This window comes from Mus caroli, unplaced genomic scaffold (genome assembly GCF_978045245.1).
Source record: "Mus caroli unplaced genomic scaffold, Mus_caroli_1 scaffold_1, whole genome shotgun sequence".
Taxonomy (NCBI): Eukaryota; Metazoa; Chordata; class Mammalia; order Rodentia; family Muridae; genus Mus; species Mus caroli.
Window position 1 is genome coordinate 183,312,393 of NW_028227256.1, and position 15,406 is coordinate 183,327,798.

Genomic DNA, 15,406 nt, shown 5'->3' on the forward strand with positions numbered 1-15,406 from the left:
CTCTCTCTCTCTCTCTCTCTCTCTCTCTCTCTCTCTCTCTCTCTCTCTCTCTCTCTCTTTCTCTCTCTCCAGGAAACCTTTGCTCTTTTGCTCTATCGAGTCTGCTCATTGTTCAGTCGGTGACCACTTTGTTCATTTTTTCCTTTGTCTTTATTATTTCTTTAGGTCTGGTTTGGTTTGGTTTTGTTTTTCTGAGATCTAGAAGTGAATCTTTATCTACCTGAGGTCACTCTGAGTTCCTAGCAAGCACTCCGAGCTGTGCATTCTTCTTCTAACTGCCTTGGCTGAGTCCCAGCGCCCCGTAGTACACTCTGTTTGCTTTTCAATCGATTCTGTGAATTTTTAAATTCCCTCCATGCTTTCTTGAATGACCCTCTGTTCATTTGAGGAGTGTTGTTCCCTTTCTAAGCATTTGTCCTGTTTCTGGAATTTCTCTTGCTGTTGGTTTCTGGCTTTATTTCACCATTGTCCTTTGCTTAGGTATAAGACATCATCCATTGCCTTTTCCCGTTCCAGACTGCGAAAAATAGGCTCATGGGCCATTGAGAGCCAGAAGTGAAGAGCTTTTTTGGCACCCGGGAATCACAGATGGCTGTTCTGCAGCTGCCATCATGCCTCAATGAGAATATATTGAATTGCATTGCAAGTGCTATGTATATCGTTTGGATACCATACTTAGTATCATTTGGGACTAAGCTTTACCATAAATAGTGTCATGCTGAGAAAATACAGATGAAAAAGACTATTAAGATGCATGAAAAGAGAAACAGCAAGCAAAAGCATGACGGGAAGATGCCACAGGGAGCAGTTCCTGCCTGTCTGCTGGACAGAGAGGGGCAGTCGAGAGCAAAATTACTTTCCAACATGATTAAGCAGAAACAAGAAGAGAAGGCAGGAAAATGGGAAGTTCCTCTACCCAAAGTTCGTGGCCAAGGAGAATCAGAAGTATTGAAAGTTATTCAAACAGGAAAGAAAAAACGAAGGCAGGGAAGAGAATGGTTACTAACGTCTGCTCTGTTGGTGATGGTTTAACATAAAATGCATCTAAATACGAAAGGTTCATTAGGCTACTGGGCCTAAGCTTCCAAAAGCCCATGTCACACACCCTGAACTGAAAGCCTGTCAATACGTGGTGTGAACAAGAATCCATCATCCCCATTGTATTCAAATCTGGTGTGATCACCAAAGGTGCAGTTACTGAGAGAATGTGAGCAAGTCAGGCCTTGTGACACAGGAGGGAAGGTGATTTGGGGTGAGTGTGCCCAAGTTACCTGCAATCCTGAAAACAACAGGTGCATAAATGAGGTCTTGCTGATCTGACAGTGACGTTGTACGTGTCACTCCAGTCACTACCAAAGACTACCCACCGTCAGAAAAACACCATCACTGGGATCTTCCTGAACCACCAACCTTACCCCATATGCAGTCACCAAGAAGTATTTATTAAATTGTAATGAAAAATTAAAAACCGCCCAGTTCCTTTTGTTTATTTGTTTGTTTTAAATCGTGGACTCCGTTGATTCATCCAGACTTCCTTTGCAGTCTGCTCTAAGGGAATATTTATGGATGTAGAGAGGAATGTGTGATCCACACATGTAGGATGGAATGTTCTGGAGAGATCTGCTGAGCTGGTCAGATCTGTCGGAGACACATGTTGGATGGAATGTTCCAACCTTAGGCTGGGGCTATAGGGGTACAGCACACCTGCCTTCGTCCCTTATCAGGAATTCCAACAGTTCAGAACAGATTCGGGAGATAACACCAAGCAAACTGCTTAGTGTTCTGTTTGGAATTTATGATTTAAATGCTGAGAGACCGATGTCTGGGTGTGTGACATCCACCCACTGTAACCCTCCCTTCACAGGAAGGAATGGAGGAGAAATAGACATATAGATACGGACAGAAAAGTGAGAGATGCAGAAACTCCCAGGGCACCAAGGCCACGAGTGAACTTTGTATGGACTATCACTTAGGCTATCATTTGGTTTTTTTGTTTTAGTCACAAGTCAGCTAGATAACCAGGAATCTTCGGCTGCTCTAGTAATGACGCGTGCTAGTGTTAGTTTGATTCTAAGAGGAGTAAACACCCGCCAGGTGACACGTGGGAATTCTGAATGTTCAACTCTCTTGATGTTTCAGAGTGTAGAAAATCCTATCCGGTTTTAACTAGTTCCTGAAAAAAGTGGTGTTTGGATTATAGAATTTAATTCAAACTGATATGTTATTAAGATTTCAAAAATAATAAATATATAAGGCAGACAGCCATTATATCAGAGAAGGATGAGATCAATATATAAAGTTATTGTTTCCACAATTAAAAAGTTAAGGCGACCATAGTGCTATTTAGATATCTATTTTTTATTTGAATGAGAACTGAGAACTCTATAAACATTTTGATCTCGTGGCTAAAGAAAAATCAAATATTGGCCATGGTAATGTCTTGTAAGAGAATTAGATGAATGGATTTTTTATTTTCAAATTTCCTGGCAACACATGATCTCATTGCATCTCTTAGATGTTTGGCTTAGCCAGGGATGCATGGAAGCTAAGTACTTAAAGGATGCAGCTCTCAGTGTATAGCTAATAACTACAGTAATCAGCGTCACATCCTTTTGCTTGCCAACCCACCGATAAACTTAAATGAGTTAGCTTTCTCTTTTAGAGTAAAGAACATTTTCGTTTGTAATACGAAGACAGACTGGATATCTTTTAACGCATGCACATTCATTTTCCCAGTTAAGGAGACACGGTCCTAGTCTCCCTCACTCAGGATCTCTGTCTGCCAGATGCATTTGACAGCACAATACCTCAGCTCCCTCAGGATGACTCTCTGTGTATTTTAGGCATGCTCGAAGTAGTGGGATTGTACATCATACACAATTGGATACAGCCTTTGAAAAATACCTTGGGGGCTTATACGATTTTATCATCCAATGTTTTCAAGTTGGAACATCGGGGCATGCTCAGTTTTGTTTGAAAGTTGATGGCAATGGCTGGCTCTGCAATAAGGACAAGTGAGCAGCTCTTTGAACTGTAAACATTTTGATTGCACTGTAAAGTTTCTATTTCCTAGGTATTTCCTGCCTCCGTTGCTTTTCCTCCAAACACAGTCCGAATAGTTATTTGATAATTCTGTAAGTCTATAAGGTCATCCTTCTGTCAGATTTCTAACCTTCGTTGTAACAGTGATAAAAACATTAAACTGAAAAAACCTGAAGATTCCGACTTCCATTTACAAGGATTTGGCACTGTTCAGACCACAGGGAAATAAACCTTAAAGATTTCTTAAGATTAAACAATGGTTTTTCAACCCTTTAACATAACTGAAAGTAGTTAGAACTTGTGTTTACATGTGGCCATATACACTCTTAAGATGTAGAGAAAAGAGATCTGGAAAAGAATGATTTAAGAGAGACTTGTGAAGAAGCCAGTCCTTGGTGAAGTTGGCACGCAGGTTACCGCGGGGCTCCAAGGATTGGCGTGGAGCGGAGTCAAGTGTGTGAGTTAAGGTCCTGTGTTCTTTATAGGTTTGTCAAAGGATTAATCTAAGCAGAGCCAGGCTTTGAAGGCTGGCTCTCCGAGAAGCAGATATCTAAATAAGGCTCAAACTCGGACTGATCTTCACCCGTGTTCATCAATGCCCGGCACAAGGATACAGACAGTATCTGGATAAATAATTAACGTAGAGCTTAGAGCTCTTTTTGCTATGAAAAGCTTAGAGCTTTTTGCTATGGAAAGGTTAATATGCAGCAATAAACAAAACAGAATCAAGAAAGATTGAGAAGTCTTAAAATCAGCTCAAAAATTTGCCCAAATTCACAAAAATCTTTCCAACTTTTAAATATAATACTCTCCCCACTAAGAAATTTCTAATCATTTTTCCCTAAGTTTCGGCAACATATAATTTTTAAGGAGTTTAACTTATTGGGGGGGGGGCAGAGGCTATTCCACCTGCTGATAGTTTATAAAAATAATGTGTCTTTTCCAGCTAGAAATATTCTCTGTATTTCAGAGCTTTCTCCTGTAAGCATAGCGTGGGGTAGGCACACACTTCTGCTTCTATTTCCTTATAATGACCAAAGAGAAAGCTGGGCGCGCCAGTCAGCTTTTTCTAACACAGATGGAGATGCTGGCATCCCTTCAAGCTTCAGCTTCTGGAATTAGATCCTCATTTTGTCCTGTGCCGGCAGTTCTTAAGATGTGGGTCACAGCCCCGTTGGGGGTCAGATATCAGATATCCTGCATATCAGATATTTATATTACAATTCATAACAGTAGCAAAATTACAGTTATTGAGTAGGGAAATAATTTTATGGTCGGGGGTCTCTACAATATGAGGAACTATATTTAAGGGTCAAGCATTAGGAAGGTTGAGAAGTACTGTACTATTTTCAAATTCTTGACATGGGGTCTTGTGCCATCTCCAAATTCCATCAGGTCTAAAAGGTCAGATTTACAGGATTGCAATGGGTCAGTTCTGTTCCCTTCCCACCCCTCCATTTTACTGCCTGCGATTGCATTCCTAATGCCTTGGCCTGACCTCAGCTTTTCCTACTTCATCTCAGTTTTCCAGGTTTAATTATTTGTCTCTCTCCCAAGAAGACAGTGTTTTCCCTACTGATTCATCAAAGCTCAAAACCATCCTTCCGTTTCAGAGGTATCTTTTATATGACCGTTGTTCATTGCATAATTTTTGGTAAGGCCAGGAGAAATAAAAATGGCATAAGTTAAATGAACAATTCTCCTTGGGAGGGGAAAAGCCCCCCACAAATGCAGTCAAATGATTAGTTGAATTCTATCATATAACCTAGCCCTGAATGTAGCTGCAGATAAACAACTGCCTTATGTGGCAAAAATGACACCCCTGTAAGACGTAAAGGGGAGATGTGATAGAAGACGCAAGGATGCATAGAGCAAATGCTTTTTGTCTTTTCTTCCTCTCTTAGATGACCAGAGACTCTGCTCCCATCGCTGACGTCACCGGCGAGATGCTGCCTCACAAAACAAAACAAAAGTCGTGCTAACTCTTTTATGTTAACTAAAAGTAAGCATCTTTAACGATTTGGACTCAGATAAAACCCTGTAACTTGTAAATTATGGGGATGTAGCTTGCTAGCAGAGCAGAGCGCATGCCTGTGGAAGGCCCTAGGTCCAGTCTCAGCACCAGAGGCAAACATCCTTGTGGCTGCATCCATTTATATTATGGTCGTGCGTTATTTAATGCGTGCCCTATTAAAAGACACTATAAAAGATTTCTTGAAAATTTTCACACAGTTTTTCACACAATTTAAGACGCTAATGCCAAAACCTAACCGAGCTGAGGATATTTGCATCTTTTGCTTTAGGGACCTTAAAGCGGAATTGAATTCAGTCATGCAATGTGTCCCAGCAGCGCCTCCTTCTGTTCTGGATCTAGAATGCACCGGAGTGAAACATCTTTAATTATCATTTAGGATTTACTGTTCCTAAAGACCAGCGCACCAGGAACCTCTTGTTATTTCTCCTGCCCTTTAAAAGATTTTCTTACCAGGGGCATTTGGTAGACAACTTAAAGTGATCTAATAATTGTTGAGGTTCAATTGGCTGTGCCTTGGAGAGATTTATTTTTCTTCCGTTGAAGACAATTCTGTGGATCATAGGCTCTGAGAACTTCCGGTACCACTGCTGAAAGGGCAAGGTAACAAATGAGACATGCTGAATCATCAAAGTGCAAGGTCGAATTATTTTAATATTTACACTATATTATTAAATTGTCATTTATCATGGATTTTTGCATTGATTTTAGTTTAAAAAGATTTCTTCAAAGTAGTATCTATCTTGATGATTAATTTCTGAGACACCAACCCACCTTTAAGCTCAACCCCAGCGCCTTCTTTGCCTCACCCTAGTCCTGGGTCCACTCATTCAGGCCCTGCCATTCCTAGAGGTCTAGATATGAAACTCTGAAGTCACCATCCAGGCCGCCTCCCCAACTGAACTCAATGACCAGCCATAAATGAGCAGGCATGGCGTCGTTGCAAGTACAGGGTGCAAAGAAGCCAAAGTGAGCGCCCTAATCGTTCTAGCGACATGGAATGGGGTTAATGGGTTCGTGTGACGTAGGGAGGAGGTCCTTGGGTTCAGAGAATCATAAAACAATAAACATATAACATTTGGCTTGCTGTAATAAAAGAATAAAAGCTGTTGTATTGGGCTGTTATCTATGGTCTTGGAATGGTCTTTTACTTGTCTGAATTCTTAGCGATCATCATTCTTTCTTTTCTTTTTTCTTTTTTCTTTCTTTTCTTTCTTTCTTTCTTTTTTTTTTTTTTTTTTTTTTTTTTTTTGAGACAGGGTTTCTCTGTGTAGCCCTGGCTGTCCTGGAACTCACTTTGTAAACCAGGCTAGCCTCGAACCCAGAAATCCGCCTGCCTCTGCCTCCCAAGTGATGGGATTAAAGGCGTGCGCCACCACCGCCCAGCTCTTTTTTTTTTTTAAACCCCGTGAAATTATAGATTCACTTGGGTTGACAAGCATTATCTTTAATATTTAATTTTTTCACGACCCGCCTTCTTCCCATTCTCTTCTCTTCTCCCCTCGACTGAACCTTGTCTCCCAGCCATTTCCACGTCTTTCCTTTTTGTGCCCCTCTGCATGAGCCTGAGTGAGCTTGAACAGGGTGGGTACTCTCCTGAGCAAGGACAACTTAGCAGTGCCTACATCACTGAGGAATGTGATCTCCCCACAACCATGAATGTTTGTACCCACCCTGCAACCATTACCTGCCTGTGTCCCCTCCTCATCCCAGTAACCATTAAACATGGTAGGAAGTCGGGGGCCCAGCCCTTGCAGGGCACCACCACTGCTCTGGGATCCTGTGGGGGACTTTGAGTGCAGCAGCTGTATCTCGCCCAGAAGACAGCATTCATCAGCTCTCCTCCCCACCCTCTGCCTTTTACCTTCCTTCTGTCCCCTCTTCCACATGGTTCCCCGAGCTTTGGAAAGAGTGCTGAATGGATGTCCTGTTTAAGGCTAAACTCTCAGAGTGGGCGTCAGTCTTAACATTTCAGATGACTCCCCCCACCCCCACCCCCCGGAAGATGGGATGGATATTAAGAGACTGCAGACACTAACTCAGTGAGTACAGGGTTCTGGTTAATTCCTGACAGCAGTGTGGAGGGCTTCCCAATAGAGTTTGGAGACCCAAAGGAGAGAGAAAGGCTAAAGGCTTCTTGCCTTGCCTGGAATGTGAAGACCAGCACAGGGGACTCTTGACTGAAACACATAGAATTGAGACTACTTTGGACAAAGAAGAATAGTGTCATAGTACACAGTAGCCCTTAAGATTCATGGGCAGCATTTTTGAATTGAAATGGTATGATGGTGTGTGTTTTGGTGGAGGCAGAACTCTTACCATAGGTCAGTTTCCTGGCTTTAACAAAACATGGAATCTAAAAGTTTTTTTTTCCAAAATATTCAAAAATATGTGTATGGATGTTTATATTATTGGTATGTGCATGTTAGCGCAGTGCCTGTGGAAGCCAGAAGAGAGCATCAGTTTCCCGGGAGCTGAAGTTACATGGCCCAGACCTGGGGTCATAGACAACCATGCCTGGCTCTTTATGTGGGTCCTTGGGATTTAAACTTGGATGCTCATGCTTTGTGTAAGAAGCATTTTGCTACTGGGCCATCCCCTGAGCCCTTAGTTTTACAGTGTAATAACTAAAGTCTGCATTATTCAGCACTTACGTCTATGTGGAGTCCGTTTCTGCAAATGGAAGCCTATATTTTCTCTTCGTGGGTAAGTACCAACATCACAGCAACTGTGTTTCATCCTTCTGGCTGCCCAGCCCCTCCTCTTTTGATGTTCAGTTAAGTGGCTCTTGCGATCTGCTCTTGCAAAGGAGTCACCATTTTAAATATTACTCTGAGAAAATGAAGCAATATTTAGGATATAACATTTGCATAAGGAAATGATTCTCTATGTTAGGGGATAACTTGTTGTCTCAGTCACCTCAGTCATTGTGACCAAATACCTGACACAAAGTGACTTAAGGAAGGCAGGATTTAGCTGGGCAGTGGTGGTGCATGCCTTTAATCCCAGCACTCGGGAGGCAGAGGCAGGCAGATTTCTGAGTTCGAGGCCAGCCTGCTCTACAAAGTGAGTTTCAGGACAGCCAGAGCTATACAGAGAAATACTGTCTCCAAAACAAAACAAAACAAAACAAAACAAAACAGAAAGGCAGGGTTTATCTTGGTTCTCAGTTTGAGGGACAGCCTGGTGGTGTGCACATCGTACTTGACCAGAAAGCAGAGAGATTGGGACTGGAGGCTGGGTTGGGGTACTAAGTTTTTGAACAGACTTAACCCTGTGAACCACTGTCAGCAGATAATTGGATTCACCAATAATCATACTTTGACCTTCCTTATGTGAGGTAAAATGTCTGACATTGTTTAGTCAATTAGAAAGTGATAGGGGGAGATTCTGGAAGGACCGATATACATAATGAAAATAGAAAATTTTACACATTAAAAATAGTATATCTCTTTGTTTAGTCATTTCATTTTGTTATAAATTATTAAGATGTTATATAACAAGTAACAACTTGTTACAAATAAAAGAAATCCTTATAAATAATTAGGTGAGGTGATGCATATCTCTGGCCTTAACATTTATAAGACAGGAGGTGTGTGAGTTCTAGGTTAGCCTGAGAAAAATGGCAAGACTCTATCTCAAAAGAAAAATAACAAAATAAAATTTGAAAGGAAGAATATTTGTTTCTTGGTCAATATTTATTGTCAGTCATTAATGCCACTATTTTGTACTTGGCACCTAATATCCTTGATGATGAATTCCAGTGTAGACTCCCACATTCAGGGAGAGGTACACTACTTTTATTTTTGAATGGCAAAGATTGACTTAGTTTTGGCCTCCCTTGAGGCCAGCTACATATGCTTAATAGGAACAGAGGGGAGATGCTGTAGTTTGGAGTTTGTCTGTCTCTTCACAAGGCCAGGCTGGACTACCTACTTAGACCAGGCCTGAAAAACAAAACAATAGCCTAAACAATAAGCTAAACAAAACAATTGATCCCCCAATTTGTATTATTTTATAAACACATACATTTCACCCACCTGGATTCCATACTCAACAAGAAACCAAGTTTTGTTAAATTGAAATAATTTGATGTCTTACAACATACGCTCTTTGAGCATCATGAAATTTGACGCCTTCAGTAGAACATCATCTCAAATATTTGCAAATCCACCAGCAACTCATTTCTTAATTCCCACGGGTCGAAAAAGAAATAAGGAAAAGAATGTAGTGTCTTGTAAATGTTACACATTAACATGATAGCATTTAAGGACAAGCCGCACCAGGGCCTTGGGGTGTGTGTGTGTGTGTGTGTGTGTGTGTGTGTGTGTGTGTGTGTTTACTGGCTGACTCATGGAAGATTCCTTTCTAGGTAGCTTCTAGCTTTCACTTTTGTAAACAATGTTGCTACAAACACTGTTGTCCCAGGGCCTGTTCCCTGGGGAAAATTCTTAGAAGTCAGTGCTTTTTTTTGTCTATGGGTGGTCTCCAAGGGCTCTCAAGTGGACCGGAGGAGGTCATATAAAGTGGTTTGCTCTGTCAGGCTCCACCTTATTTATTCCTTGTGAGTCTGAGTCTCTCACTGAACCTAGAGCTAGACCAGCAAGGTCCCATGATCCTTCTGCCCCCTCCCCCACCATCTCAACCGTGCACTAGGGTTACAGGTGACCATCAAGGTTAAGAAGTCAATTTTTTTAAGAAAAATTTGTTCTTGAGATTTTTGTTTCTTTTTATTTTATGTGTATGAGTGTTTGCCTGAAGGACTGTCTGCGCACTGTGCCCACTGAAGCCAAAGGAGGGCATCAGATACCCTCAGACTAGAGTTACAGATGGTCCTGAGTCATTGTGGTGGGTCTCCTGGAAGAGCTCTCATCCCCTGAGCCTGCCCCAGAAATCAATTGTTTTGACCAGTGTTTGATCGAAGCATCTTTGATACACACTGTCAAACTTTCTTGTGGAAATCGCAGAATTCAGTACCTGACTAGTGGAGGAGGGGGCTCCTGTCTCCCAATTCACTGAGTTACTGGAGACTAAGCAGGGTTCTGGTAGAAACCCAGCTACTTAAATCCTGAAACACCGAGCTGTCTGAATGAACGATTGCCAGATCTGATTAGTAATATTTAGAAATATGAGACATACTTTCTAAATGTTTGAAATGAGTGTAATATGACATTTTCATATACACACTATTTGCTTATTTTTGCTTCCCCCACCATTCTCCTCGCTCCATTCCCCTCCTCTTGCCAAGCTGAACCTCTTCAGCTTTCATATTAAATCTAGACTTTGTATATGAGAGAAAATATGGTATTTATCTTTCTGACATGCAAACACTGGGTTGTAGACACTTGATATCACGACACAGCCCAGGCTGGCCCTGAATTTCCCATCCTGCCTCAGCCTCCTGAGTGTTTGGGGTTATAGGTGTGTAGCATCATGTCAGGCTGCAGATTTCAAGAACCCTCAGGTTTTTTGAAAATTGAAAAATATAACTGAGAGCATTTTTTGGCGATAAAAATATCCATCTTCCAATTAAATAATTAGTGTTTTAGAAAACCTCTTACCCCTTCCTTGCTGGTAAAAGCCTTCCAGTACTGTTCTGATTAGAAATACGGTATTCACGATTTTGGATTGTTATTATCATATATGAAAACATGTGAATATTTAAAATAGCTCAAAGAATAGGTAATTTTCTATCGAAAACACCCACTCTCCTGCTTGTCAGGTCTTTGGTGTCAGACAGGAGTTCAGCCTGGTTTTCTGTGTGAAGATGGTAAATTGTGGGACTTTTCAATCTCTGTCAGTACACAAATCAATTCTGTGTGTGTATGTGTGTGCGCGCGAGCACGTGTGCAAGCACACACACATGAGAGTATTTCATGCAGAGGTCTGGAGACAACTGTGGGAGTTGGTTCTCTTCCTGCACCTGGGTAACCAGGGATTGAATTAGATTGTTGGGCTTGTGGGAAACACATCTACCTGTCTCTGTCTGCCTCCATACCCCCTATCCTGTGTGTCTGTGTGTTTGCACACGTGTACATGTGTGTGCACCGGAAGTTGAAGTTAGGTGCTGTTCTCAATCAATCTGAATCTTATTTATTTGCTTAGGCAAAGTCTTTCATTGAACCTGGAGTTCAAGACTCCGGCTACACGGGATGGCCAGTGAGCCCCAGGAATCCTCCTGTTTCTGCTGCCCTCCCCCTCCCCCCTCCCCCGCTCACGCCCCCCTGCCTCCCCCCCCCACCCCCCGGACTGGGATTAAAGCTGTGTAGCACTGCACTGGCTCTATGTGAGTGCTGGGGCTTTAAACTCAGGTCCTCATGCAAAAGAGCCATCTCTGCCTCTCCACCCTCAACCTTCTGCTCTTAAGTGTTCCCTTGATAGAATCAAATTTGGATGAGTTAAGAGGGCAATATGTGGGCTGGTGAGATGGCTCAGTGGGTAAGAGCACCCGACTGCTCTTCCGAAGGTCCGGAGTTCAAATCCCAGCAACCACATGGTGGCTCACAACCATCCGTAACGAGATCTGACTCCCTCTTCTGGAGTGTCTGAAGACAGCTACAGTGTACTTACATATAATCAATAAATAAAACTTAAAAAAATAAAGAGGGCAACACGCAGTGTTGGGCTCATTGACTGGTGGTGTGGCTGCTAGATGTGATGGGAGAGACCTCTGCTAGATGTGATGGGAGAGACATCTGTGAACGCTACAGAGACCTCTGTGTCTTCCTTGTGCTTTCCTGAATCTTTTTTGTTTGTTTGTTTGTTGGCTTTTTGTATTTTATTTTCAAGACAGGATTTCACTGTGTAGCCTTGGCTGTCCTGGAACTCTATAGATCAGGCTGGCCTCGAACTCACAGAGATCTACCTGCCACTGCTTCCCAAGTCCTGGTATTTAAGGAAACCATCACCACCGCCTGGCGCCTTCCTGGATCTTAAAGTAGTTATGACTTGTGAATTCAACCTACACCAATGTGTGTAATTGATATTTCAGTTATATTTAACTTTTTTTTAAAATTTTTAATATTTTTATTACATATTTTCCTCAATTACATTTCCAATGTTATCCCAAAAGTCCCCCATAGCGCCCCCCACTTCCCTACCCACCCATTCCCATTCTTTTGGCCCTGGCATTCCCCTATATTGGGGCATATAAAGTTTGCAAGTCCAATGGGCCTCTCTTTCCATTGATGGCCGACTAGACCATCTTTCGATACATATGCAGCTAGAGACAAGAGCTCCAGGGTACTGGTTAGTACATCATGTTGTTCCAACAATAGGGTTGCAGATCCCTTTAGCTCCTTGGGTACTTTCTCTAGCTTCTCCATTGGGAGCCCTGTGATACATCCAATAGCTGACTGTGAACATCCACTCCTGTGTTTGCTAGGCCCCGGCATCGTCTCACAAGAGACAGCTATATTTGGGTCCTTTCAGCAAAATCTTGCTAGTGTATGCAATGGTGTCAGCGTTTAGAAGCTGCTTATGGGATGGATCCCATAAGCACTCATAGTGGAGCATGTGTCCTTTTTACCGGTTGGGACATCTTCTGGATATATGCCCAGGAGAGGTATTGCTGGATCCTCCGGTAGTACTATGTCCAATTTTCTGAGGAACCGCCAAACTGATTTCTGAATTAGTATTACAACTGGAACCTGCCGAGGCAAACACGGAGGGTAATAACAGTCAGACTCAGTGACCTTTGGGGTGAGACAATGCTGAGAGACAGTGCTGTGATAACAAATAACCCATAAAACCTGCTGGGGTGGAATTACCTCAGAGACAGAGTCGGGGAGCCAATCTGCTCAGCTCCAACCACTTCCTGAAGGCTGTTCTCCGGAAAAGAGAGTGTGAACCTGGGCTCTCAGATCAAGGATGGCGAGAGAATAAAGGTTATCCTTTAATCTGAGGACTTTCAGTATTTTCAACTATCACACTGGAACTAATAAAAACTGGAACCTTTTACAAAGAAATTCTGTTCAACACAGAAAGCCAGGAGCTGACTGGCTTTCTCAAGGAGGGTGCTTCTCTTTGTTGGGAACTAGAGAAACACTGTCTGTGAACCCAGGAATCTGGGATGCTGGACTCACACTTGTTTAGGTGTATGCCCTCAGAATGAGCCGCGTGACTGCCTTGGCACCTCCTCAGGGAGCCTGTGGGCAAATGGAAGGTCTATAGAACATATATGAAGCCAGTGTCTGTGGAGACAGCTTTTAGAAAGAGGGAGGGTGCTCTTATTTTTGCTGAAGGCTAGGATAAAAACACTGGACACTTTGGTAGCTGTAGTTATATTGACACATGCTCATATCACTTCTTGGTTGAATTGTGGGAAATTCCAAACTAGCCAGCTAATCAAGCATCTACCAACCTTCAAAAGGAAAGAGAAGTTTTTCTATCTTACATTTTTGAGATTATGTTATCAATTTATGAAGAAGATTATAGATAAATGGAGAGGGGAGAGGGAGAAGAGAAAGGGGGAGAAATGGAGAAAGAAGGAGGGGAGGATGGGGAGAGAGGGAGGAGAGAGACAGACATACAGATAGAGGCACACAGACTGACAGACAGACTAAAAGGAACACTGTGGTATTCTGTAGATGTCAGAGGGAAACCTTGGGTTTCAGTCTTTGTTTCCCATCTCGTTTGAGAGGAGGGCTCCTTTTGTTTGTTTTTGCCCACACCAGGCTGATGTGAGCTTCTGGGGATTCTTCTGTCTCTACCTCCCATGTGCTCATCGGTTTGTGGGTGCTGGGATTTGCACTCAGGTCCCCAAGCTTGCCCAGCAAGTGCTTTACCCACAGAACCGTCTCCCCAGTCCTGAATGTCAGAGGTTTTCTCAAGAACAAGCACATTGAGCTGTTCGTTGTGCAAGCCTCCAGGCTCACTGCCAACCCAGAGATGAGTTTCATGAAGGCATCACTCTTAGCCCTGAGATTCTGCCTTTCCTGGTTGGTTGTTCTCGTTACTGGGATCAACACCTGACACAAACAACCCGAAGGAGGAGAGGTTTCCTTGGGCTCAAGGCTCACAGGACACCGTCTACCACTGCGGGAAAGGCATGGAGGCTGGGCAGGTGGAAGCTTCATCAGTGGGGGTAATTTCCCATTCAATTTAGAGTCTCCTTTTCCCTGGAATGTCCCTCCAGTTCCCTTATAGAAACAGTGCCTGTGTCTGCATTTTGGATTATTTTTGTATCCACCAGAATATATGCCTACCTAGCATCTGGAAATAGCATAAAATAAAGAGGCAATAGCTTTTTTTTTTTCTACAAAAATTAGTAACTCAAGGAAAACATATATGAGCGAAGGTTCACTTTAATTCACTTTTCAATTTATTTACAAGTATGATGACATTTAACACTGACTTTAAAAGCAAGTTAAAATTCCACTATAGATGCTTTCAGAGACCTTTGGCAGACTGCATTCCCTGGGTACCTAAAACATTGTGCCATTTACCCTTAAGATATAAGTGAATTGTAAAAGTGTGCTCTGGGGTGTGTATGGTATGTGCATGGTGTGTATGGTGTATACATGGTTTGTGCATGATATGTGCATTGTATGTGCATAGTGTGTGTATGGTGTGTGCACTGGTGTTTGTTTGGTGTGTGTGGTGTGTGCATGGGTATGTGTATGTTGTGTGCATGTGGATGCATGTGGCATGGTGTGTAGGTGTGTATATGGTGTGTACATGCTGTGTGCATGGTGTGTGCATGGTGTGTGCACTGGTGTGTGTATGGTGTGTGCATGGCGTGTGTGTGTGTGTGGTGTGTGCATGATATATATGTAGTGTGTACATGGTGTGTACATGGTGTGTGCATGTGGATGCATGTGACATCATACACATGTACAAATCAGAGGACAACTGCATGGAGCCGGTTCTCTCCTTCCAGCTTTATGTGGATTCTGCAGGTCCAGTGCCGGTCCCCAGGCCTGTGTGGCAGGAGGTGCTCTTATTTATGTCCCTTCTTGTTAGAACCTATAACTGTTATTTTCTTTTCTTAAGAAACCTATCAAGAGAAGTCTTTGTTGAAATGATTATTTTAGCAAAGCTTTTAGTCTCTTACCGACTTGGAATAACTTCCTATGAAGATATATTCATCTTTCAATCTCATAGAATTTAAAAATAAGCTTTCAAATATTTGTGTGATTGTAAAATTGGAGTCTTTCTGAGAGTGAACAATATTGTAGTAACTAATTTGTTAGCTTCAAATTGTGAAAAGAAGTGAGTCTTGAAAGCAGCTTTATACACACGCGTCGAGCTATTATTTCTTATTTACTTTAATTCTTTAAAAGCTTTACATTTGTGGTTCACACACAGTAATTATATGCGACTAGGAGGTAC

The 15,406-nt window shown here is 42.4% G+C and overlaps 1 pseudogene; it reads left to right on the plus strand.

Annotated features, from left to right (window-relative positions):
- Positions 1-611: 611 nt before the first annotated feature.
- LOC110303287 (ribosome biogenesis protein NSA2 homolog pseudogene) lies at positions 612-1,320 on the plus strand (annotated as a pseudogene).
- The last annotated feature ends 14,086 nt before the right edge of the window (positions 1,321-15,406 follow it).